Consider the following 8,587-nt stretch of genomic DNA (forward strand, 5'->3'; position numbering starts at 1 on the left):
TTAATATGTACCAGAGAGAGAACATAGGGGGAAGGGATGAAACAATCTGGCGGGGTGTCGGGGTCCGGCGATGGAACTAAGGGTAATTGTACAAGGAGCTCTCCCCGCAGGGCTGTGGGCTCTGGATGTGGCTCTGGGAGCCCTGCGGGAGCAGGAGTAGGGGCAGGGGTTGGAATAGGGGCAGGGCCTGGGGCAGGGCCAGCTGTAAGAGCAGGGCCAGGGGCAGGGGCAGGGACAGGTGTAAGAGCAGGGCTAGGGGCAGGGACAGGTGTAAGAGCAGGGCCAGGGGCTGGGGCAGGGACAGGTGTAAGAGCAGGGACAGGTGTAAGAGCAGGGCCAGGGGCAGGGGCAAGGGGAGGGATGGGGTCAGCAGTAGTGGCAGATGCAGGATCCAGGGCAGGACCTGGGTAAGGAGCAGGAACAGGAGCTCCGGCAGGCGCAGGGGAAGGGGCAGCAGGTCTGGCAGGGGAAGGGGCAGGAGCAGGGGCAGGGACAAGAACAGGAGCCCAGGAAGGGGCAGGGGAAGGCGCAGCGGGTCTGGCAGGGAAAGGGGCAGAAGCAGGAGCAGGAAAAGGAGCAGGAACAGGAGCTCAGGCAGGGGCAGGGGCAGGGGCAGCAGGTCTTGCAGGAGAAGGGGCAGAAGCAGGAGCAGGAAAAGGAGCAGGAACAGGAGCTCAGGCAGGGGCAGGGGCAGGGGAAGGGGCAGCAGGTCTTGCAGGGGAAGGGGCAGAAGCAGGAGCAGGAAAAGGAGCAGGAACAGGAGCTCAGGCAGGGGCAGGGGAAGGGGCAGCAGGTCTGGCAGGGGTAGGGTTATGAGCAGGAGCAGGGTCAGGGACAAGAACAGGAGCTCAGGAAGGGTCAGGGGAAGGGGCAGCGGAGTCTGGCAGGGGCAGGGAGAGGAGCAGGAGAAGGAGCAGGAACCGGAGCTCAGGCAGGGGAAGGGGCAGTGGCTCTGGCAGGGGCAGGGGAAGGGGTAGGAGGAGGATCAGGAGCTGGGTTGGAGCAGTGGCAGGTGCAGGATCCAGGGCAGGAGCTGGGTCAGGTGCAGGAACAGTAGCAGGAGCTGGGTCAGGGGCAGGTGCCAGTTCTTCCTGGTCCACGTCAGGCTGTCCGTGGGTGGGTGCCGGGTCACCTGCCGGCTCCTGGTCTCCTCCTGAAGTCGCTGCAGGCACCACCCCTCCCTCCAGAGCTGCCGATGGAGTTGGAGCCGGCTCTAGCTCCTCAGGTGGTGGAGCAGCTGTGAGAGGAGAAAAGCTCACCCCGTGCCTGCTCTCCGTGGGCCTTTGCGGAGACAGAACCCAGCCCAGGGCCTCCCAGAGAAGCCGCAGCCAGGAAGGAGCCCTCCCTGGGGTGTCTCCCCGACTGCAGTCCACCCGCTGGATGCTCTGCGCCCAGTCTTTGCTCCAGGCCCCACACCAGCCTCTGGGGGCTCATCCCTGTGGGGCCAGCACCGACCCATCCCCACACACCACAAACACCCAGCCCCAGCCTTCTCACCCTCGGGCTCGGTCTCCGTGGGCTCCGGCTCCTGGACCACTGTCCGGTGACCAACCACCTGGGACAGTGGTCTGGGTGGTGTTGTAGGTCTTGCCCGGCAATCCCCAGCACTTGTTTTTGGGGATGCCTGTGGGGTCAACCCCTCCGTCAGGGAGGAGGGCATGTCCGCCAGCCGCCTCGGGAGGTCATCCGTGGCCTTCTGCAAAGACAGGGACGGGTAGCCGGCTGGAGGCATCACAGCCCTGCCCGGCCATCCTCACTGTCCTCCTGCCCAGTCCCCCTGCTGCTCCCAGATCAGACACAGACCTGTGAGTGCACAGCCCTGCACCCAGGATGCAGTGACCCATCCCTGCAGGGCTATCGGGATAAACCCTGGGTAGAAGGGGCAGCGCCCGCGCACCCCATCCCACACAGCCAGCCTTGACCTTGAACATGACCTGCCCACTGGGAATCTGACCCCTCATCAGCCTGCTCCTGCTCAGGGTGGCCCCACCCCGCATGACCCCTCTTTACACACACACACACGCACGCACACCCACAGACACACACGCACGCACACGCACACTCACACACAGACACGCACAGATACACACACACGGAGGGGGGCCTGGGGCTGCACAGGTCAGATCAGAGCGTGTGGGGCTGGGTGGCAGGCTCTGGGCCTCCTGGTGTCACCTTTCTGTCCTTCCGGCCAAATGGCCAGAGGCGGTGGGGAGCCCTGATTCGACATCCCCAGCGGGGGACAGCGTTTGCAGGGCGCTCTTTCTTCAGCCTGCAGCGTCCAGATTTGGGGAAGCAACACCTGAACATGCTTTTTGTTGGAGGGTCTCCAAAGAAATGAGCTGGGCAGGGGGCTGTCTCTGGAATGTGGGTGCCTGGTTACCGGGGTTCCAAATTCTGTTGGGCTCTGTTGTCAGGGAAGTGAGGTCACCACTGCCTGGGGTCCCCTTACCCAACTTCCTCCTCACACAAGACCCCCACCCCCGAGGGCCTCCTCCCCCAGCTGCTCAATGCTCACCCTCCCCCCATGCCCCATCCATACAGTGCCACCCACACAGCCCACCCACAGCCCCCGGGAGGCCTGGGTGCATCAGGTGTCCCCGCTGTGAGGACACAGAGCTGGGTTCAGACCGGGCTCCTGCGCGTGCCCAGGGCTGTGACCCAGGACAGACCCCGTGGCTCTCAGGGCCTCCCCAGTCTGCCCATCTGCCCATTGGGGTATTCTGGCTTCTACTTCTAGGGACGCCATCAGGGCTAGGACCTCTACACATGTTCCGTACCTGCTATCACAGGAGGCTGGTGCACACTTGGGATTGCAAGGATGAGCCAGGGGCTGGGCGGGACATGGAGCACAGCTCAGAGGGGCCCAGGTCTGCTCTGGGGTCTGGGCAAGGCCACCCCCCTCCTGCCTGTGTCCCAGCCCCCGTGGGAAGGTTGTAATGAACTGATTCTGACCTTGTCCTCTCACAACACAGACTTCCAGGGGCTTCTATTAGGGTTAGGCTCAGGTCCCAGGGACTCATCTGTGCCCATGTGCTGAGCAGTCCCCACGGTGGCTCCCAGCATCCCCGAATCCTGGTCACAGATCCCTATGGAATCCCCTCCCCTCCAGGGTGGATGGCCTCTCAGGAAGATAATGGGGCAAAATGCTGGGATGTCATTTCCAAGCTGATGGAGGAAAGTCTGTGACTTCTTCTGGTTCCCTCTGTCCTGCGTTCATTCTCTATCTCCTTCTATGTCCCTGTCTCTTCTCTGTGTCTCTCACAGGAGCAGGATCTGTAGGCTCCTGGGCGATGTGAGAAACCTCAGAAGCCTCCCTTGTCCGTGTTTCCCTCTCCTGTCCTGGTGCTCTGTTCCTACCTAAGGCCTCCTCAGCCCGACCAGAGCAGTGATTCTGGAACCTCTTCCAAATGGGGACCCTGAGGCTGCAACAAGGAGGGTCTTGACCTTGGTGCCCAGACCAGTGGTCAGTGCTCTGCCACATTCTGCGTACCCAGGTCCTCAGTCCCCCAAGCCCCCAGTCTGTCCCCTGCTCAGAAGGACCTCGAGGGAGTACAAAGCATTTTCCCAGGCCTGGGAGCACAGTGGGTCGGGGATGGAGATCCAAGGCCAACAGGCTCTTCCACAAGCCTGTGGGACCCTAGGGACCCTGCATCTCTATAGCCCAAGTGACAGAAGAGTAAGCTGAGGCCTTTGTGCTGTAGCCCCTCTGGACTTGGGGGTGGGTATCTCTTCCTGCTTCCAAGTGCCCAGGCTGGTGATGGACACCGGAACCCAGACCCTGTCCGCTCCCAGTGCCCTGGCAACCCCCCTGGGCCCCTTGGGGACCCGTGACCCTCAGCCTGGCCTGTCTCCCCTCCCCATGCTATGGATCTGGGTCCTTGCCAGGAGTCCAGATGCCCTGCCCCATGGCCCAGCTGTCTCCAACCTCTTCATTCTTTCTCCCTTGTGACCCGCCTCGCTCCCAGGGTGTCCTCCCCTTCTGACCCCCAGCTGGGCAGCCAGAGTGGGGTGTGTGTGTGTGTGTGTGTGTGTGTGTGTGTGTGTGCAGGTGCGCATGCCTCTATGTGTCTGGGGATGCCCAAGGTCATGTCCCCACATGGGACGGGGTGGATAGCTATTCCTGAGGATCTGAGGGGCTCTCACCCCCAAAGCGAATCTCATGGGAGGGTTGGGACTGGCCTAGGACTGGAGAGCAGCCCTGCTCCTTGGACTCTGCACCCCTCATTTGTCCTGGGCCAGTCCCTGCCTCTCTTGACCCAGGTTCCCAACTGTCCCTGAGGGTTGGACATGGAAAGGCTTGAATGCGGCCACTCCTCCAGGGGTAGGTGGGGGACAGGTGCACCAGGCACACAGGCCTCCCCACCGAGAGGGGCAGCCAGGTGTGTCATGGCCAGGTGTGCACAGATGACCTGCCCACAGCTCCTGTACCATGACCCAGCCCTGTGGCGGATGTGCACCAGACCCATGGCTCCGCACTGACCGGTCCCCCACGTTCTCTCACCACCACCAACTGCTCTGTAGCCCTGAAGTCCACTGAGCCCTGCAACCACACCCATCCTGGGCAGCAGGCCTTAGGGTGCAAGGCCAGGTGGGGTGGACATCTGGGGATGCAAAAGTCACTGAATACCCCCCACCCAGCTGGCCTGGAATGCAGATACCCTCTCAGGGTCCAGCTAAGTGCAGGGCTGGGCCAGAGGACCTGGAGGCATCCGTGGAGGCCAACTCAGGGCAGGGAGAAGATCAGTCTGCCCCTTCCCCTTCTCCTCTCCTCCTTCTGCCTTGTCTTCCTGGCAGGACCTGGCACAGAGGTCCAGCCTGTCCCTGGCTGCAGCCCTGGCTGGAGTCAGAGGGGCAGGAAGGAGGCCGGGGAGGAGGGGCCCCCCAGCAGGATGCCTGAGTGTGAAGGTGGTCGTTACTGTAATCAGGGACCCCATGGGCATTCAGGGATTTCAGCCCCAGGACCCGGCCCCTGCCCCATCCTTCACCCTCCACAAGGCCCCGCATCCTCCCCAGCCCAGTCCCTGTCTGCAGCCAGTCCTCCCTCCAGTCCCAGGAAATCCAGCTGTTCCGGGGGCTGCAAAATCATTACAAGCTGGAGCAGAGCCAGCCCTATGGGGCTTGATTCTGGGTCCTGCAGCCCCACAGTGAGGAGAGGTGAGGCCAGGCAGGAGCGGGGAGAGGGCAGGGTGGACTCTCCCTGGGGGCCATGGCTCCCTGGTCAGCGCAGACCCTGTTGTGTGCTGGCCCCTAGGGCACCCAGATTTCAGCTCCCGGGCAGGCTCTGGGAGGGAGACCAGAGTGTGGTTCCTATTAGCTCAGACGTGTCACTCTGTCCTGTATCTACAGCCTGTCTCCCGAGCTGGACTCCCCCTCCTAGTCGGCCAGCAACACCTTCAGGGCCAAGAACAGGCCATCATGAAGCTCAGGGGCCAGTGTGTGGCTGGGCAGGCAGGGGAGGGCTTGCTTTCAGCTCAGGGAGTCTCTGGCTGGGCTAGCAGGGGCTTAGGAGGGCTGGCCTTCCAGCTTCTCTGCTGACCAGCCCTGGGACTGGAGCCATGTACCTCCCCTCTCTGGGCCTCACTCTCCTCCTCTGTGCAATGGGGTAATGGTGAATGATTGCTCCCATGGCAGGAACATGTGGGGTGCTGGGCACAGAACCTGGATTGCAGAGTGCAGTGGGGGATGGTGAGCCGTGTCGGCAGTGAGCACCCCTCCCCCCAAAAGCAATCCAGCCCTTCCATGCAGCCCCCAGGCCCCTGGCTGGGAGCCCAGAAGCAGTGGCCGACCACACTCCAGACACCAGGCCCCTGTGTGTGGCTCTTCCTCAGGAATGGGGATGTGGTGGGGACCCCGTGACACGGGGCCAGCTCTTGTCTCTGACGGAAGGAGAACAAAGACTTTCCCTGGGGTCCCCTAAGGCCACGTTAGAAGGGAGGAGGCTGCCCCTAAATGGTACATTGAAATTCTGCTTCTGTTAGAACCTGAGCATTGGGGTTTGGTTCTTTCACTTGCTGGGCTGACGAGACACACACGCTCTCCATGACTCCTCCTCAAATGAAGAGCTCTTGCAGGTCCTGGGCGTCCTGGACCTGGGGAGGGGAGAGGGGCCAGTCCCCTCCCTGGCTCCTGAAGGAGACCTGTCCTCCCAAAGACAGGATGGTTTCGGGTCGTGATCCTGGGCCAGGGCTGGAGACAGCCCCTCACTGCTCCTGACTCTGGGGCTCAGTGGGCCTTTCTTAGGCACAGCAACGCCCACTGAAAGTGGGGGCTTCAGAAAGAACACACTCCTGGACCCGGTCCTGCTCCAGGACGGTGGCTGCCTTCCCCAGCTCCGGAGGAAGAGGGACATCCTCTGCTTCTTTGGGCGGTGGTCCTCTGACCCACGAGCAAGCACTGAAAAGTTTCTAGTCTGCCTCTGGAAGTGCACCAGCCAGTCACTGTCCACACACGAAGACGGACAACTTGCTAAGGAAGCGCGGGAGGTGATCCTGTGCAAATGCGGGTCGGTGGGGCTGGCTGCTTCAGGGCACCCTTTCTCTGGATAGGAATCCTCCTGGAGTCTCGTCTCTGCTCTCGGAGCTCCCTTCCTGCTGGTTTCAGGACCAAGGGAGAGACTGTGGTGTGGCTTGGAAGGCTCCACCCCAGCCTCCTTCCTTCCGCACACATCACTGCTCCCCAGGAAGCAGGGGCTGTTGCTCCCACATGCCCTGCGCAAGGCTGGTTTAAGGCACTCATTCCCTCCAAGGCCCAGCCGCTCTGGCTCCATCACATACATCGTGGCCACAGCTGTCTGGCTGGGTGAGGAGTCCAGGAGAGCTCTCCTTTCCCAGGATCAGGGTTCATATGCCTGGCCAGAGAAAGAAGTCCCATCTGTCCTCTGCTAGAGAAGGTGAATTCCTGGGCCGGGTGGCCCTCAGGTGCCTGAGGACATGGGGGTCCCCCGCAGGTCCCCTGGAGAGAAGGGTGATGGGCACCCCTGTCTGGGAGAACAGTGAGCAGCACCCATCCCAGGCCACAGGTGCACCCATCACCTGGCAGTGCTTGGCCTCAGGCTCACCCCCGGAAACTCTGGCCCGGTTTTTCACAGATGTGTTTTCAGGAGTGTTCAGCACAGCAGTGGTGGAGAGAGCAGGGAATAGAACAACAGTAATGCCCAAGGAGATGGATGGCGGCTCAGTCCGTTAAGCCGCTGACTCTTGATTTTGGCTCAGGATGTGATCTCATGGTGTGGGATGGAGCCCCATGTAGGGTCTGTGTTCAGGGCAGCGTGGGCTCACGATTCTCTTTTCCACCTCCTGCCTCTCCTACCACTCCCGTGCCACACTCTCTCTCTCTAAAATAAATTAATAAAATCTTTATAAAAGTGGAATCCTACAGAATGTACTTTTAAAAAGTTGTAAAAAATCTGTCATATGATCTCACTGATGTGAGTAATTCTTAATCTCAGGAAACCAACTGAGGGTTGCTGGAGTGGTGGGGGGTGGGAGGGATGGGGCGGCTGTGTGATAGACATTGGGGAGGGTATGTGCTATGGCGAGCACTGTGAATTGTGTAAGACTGTTGAATCACAGACCTGTACCTCTGAAGCAAATAATACATTATATGTTAAGAAAAAAGAAGATAGTAGGCAGGGAAAAATGATGTAATGTATGGTGATTAACATAATAAAAAAAGGGAAAAAAGTTGTAAAAAATCATAACATTGATTTTGCCATTTTAACATTTTCAGTATAAAGTCCGGTAGTGTTAAGTATATTTATACTGCTGTGATGCATATCTTGAGAACATTTCATTTGCAAATCTGAAATTCTGTACCCATTATTTGTTTTTCATGTAGAAAGCATATTTATTTATTTACTTATTTAATTATGCTCAATTAGCCAACATATAGTACATCTTTATTTTTTGATGTATTGTTAAATGACTCATTATTTGCATATAACACCCAGTGCTCGTCACAATATGTGACCTTCTTAATACCTATCACCCAGATACCCCATTCCCCCACCCCCTCCCTTCTGTAACCCTCAGTTAGGTTCCCGGAGTCCAGAGTCTCTCATGGTTTGTCTCCCTCTCTGATTTCTTCCCATTCAGTTTTCCTTCTCTTCCGCTATGGTCCTCCATGCTATTCCTTATGTTCCACATATGAGTGAAACCATATGGTAACTGTCTTTCCCTGCTTGATTTATTTCACTTAGCCTAATCCCCTCCAGTTCCATCCACGTCAGTGCAAATTGTAGGTATTTATCCTTTCTGATGGCTGAGTAATCCCTTGTATATATGGACCACATCTTTATCCATTCATCTGTTGAAGGGCATCTGAGCTCCTTCCCCAGTTTGGCTATTGCAGACATTGTTGCTATGAACATTGGGGTTCAGGTGCCCCTTCTTTTCACTACGTCTGTGTCTTTGGGGTAAATACCCGGTAGTGCAATTGTCAGGTAGTAGGGTAGTTCTATTTTTAACATCTTGAGGAACCTCCATACTGTTTTCCAGAGTGGCTGTACCAGCTTGCATTCCCACCAACAGTGTAAAGAGGGTTCCCCTTTCTCCACATCCTCAGAACATCTGTCATTTCCTGACTTGTT

This window comes from Mirounga angustirostris, unplaced genomic scaffold (assembly GCF_029215605.1).
Source record: "Mirounga angustirostris isolate CCGP_5_RB_7025 unplaced genomic scaffold, mMirAng1.0.hap1 SCAF_3, whole genome shotgun sequence".
NCBI classification, from domain to species: Eukaryota; Metazoa; Chordata; class Mammalia; order Carnivora; family Phocidae; genus Mirounga; species Mirounga angustirostris.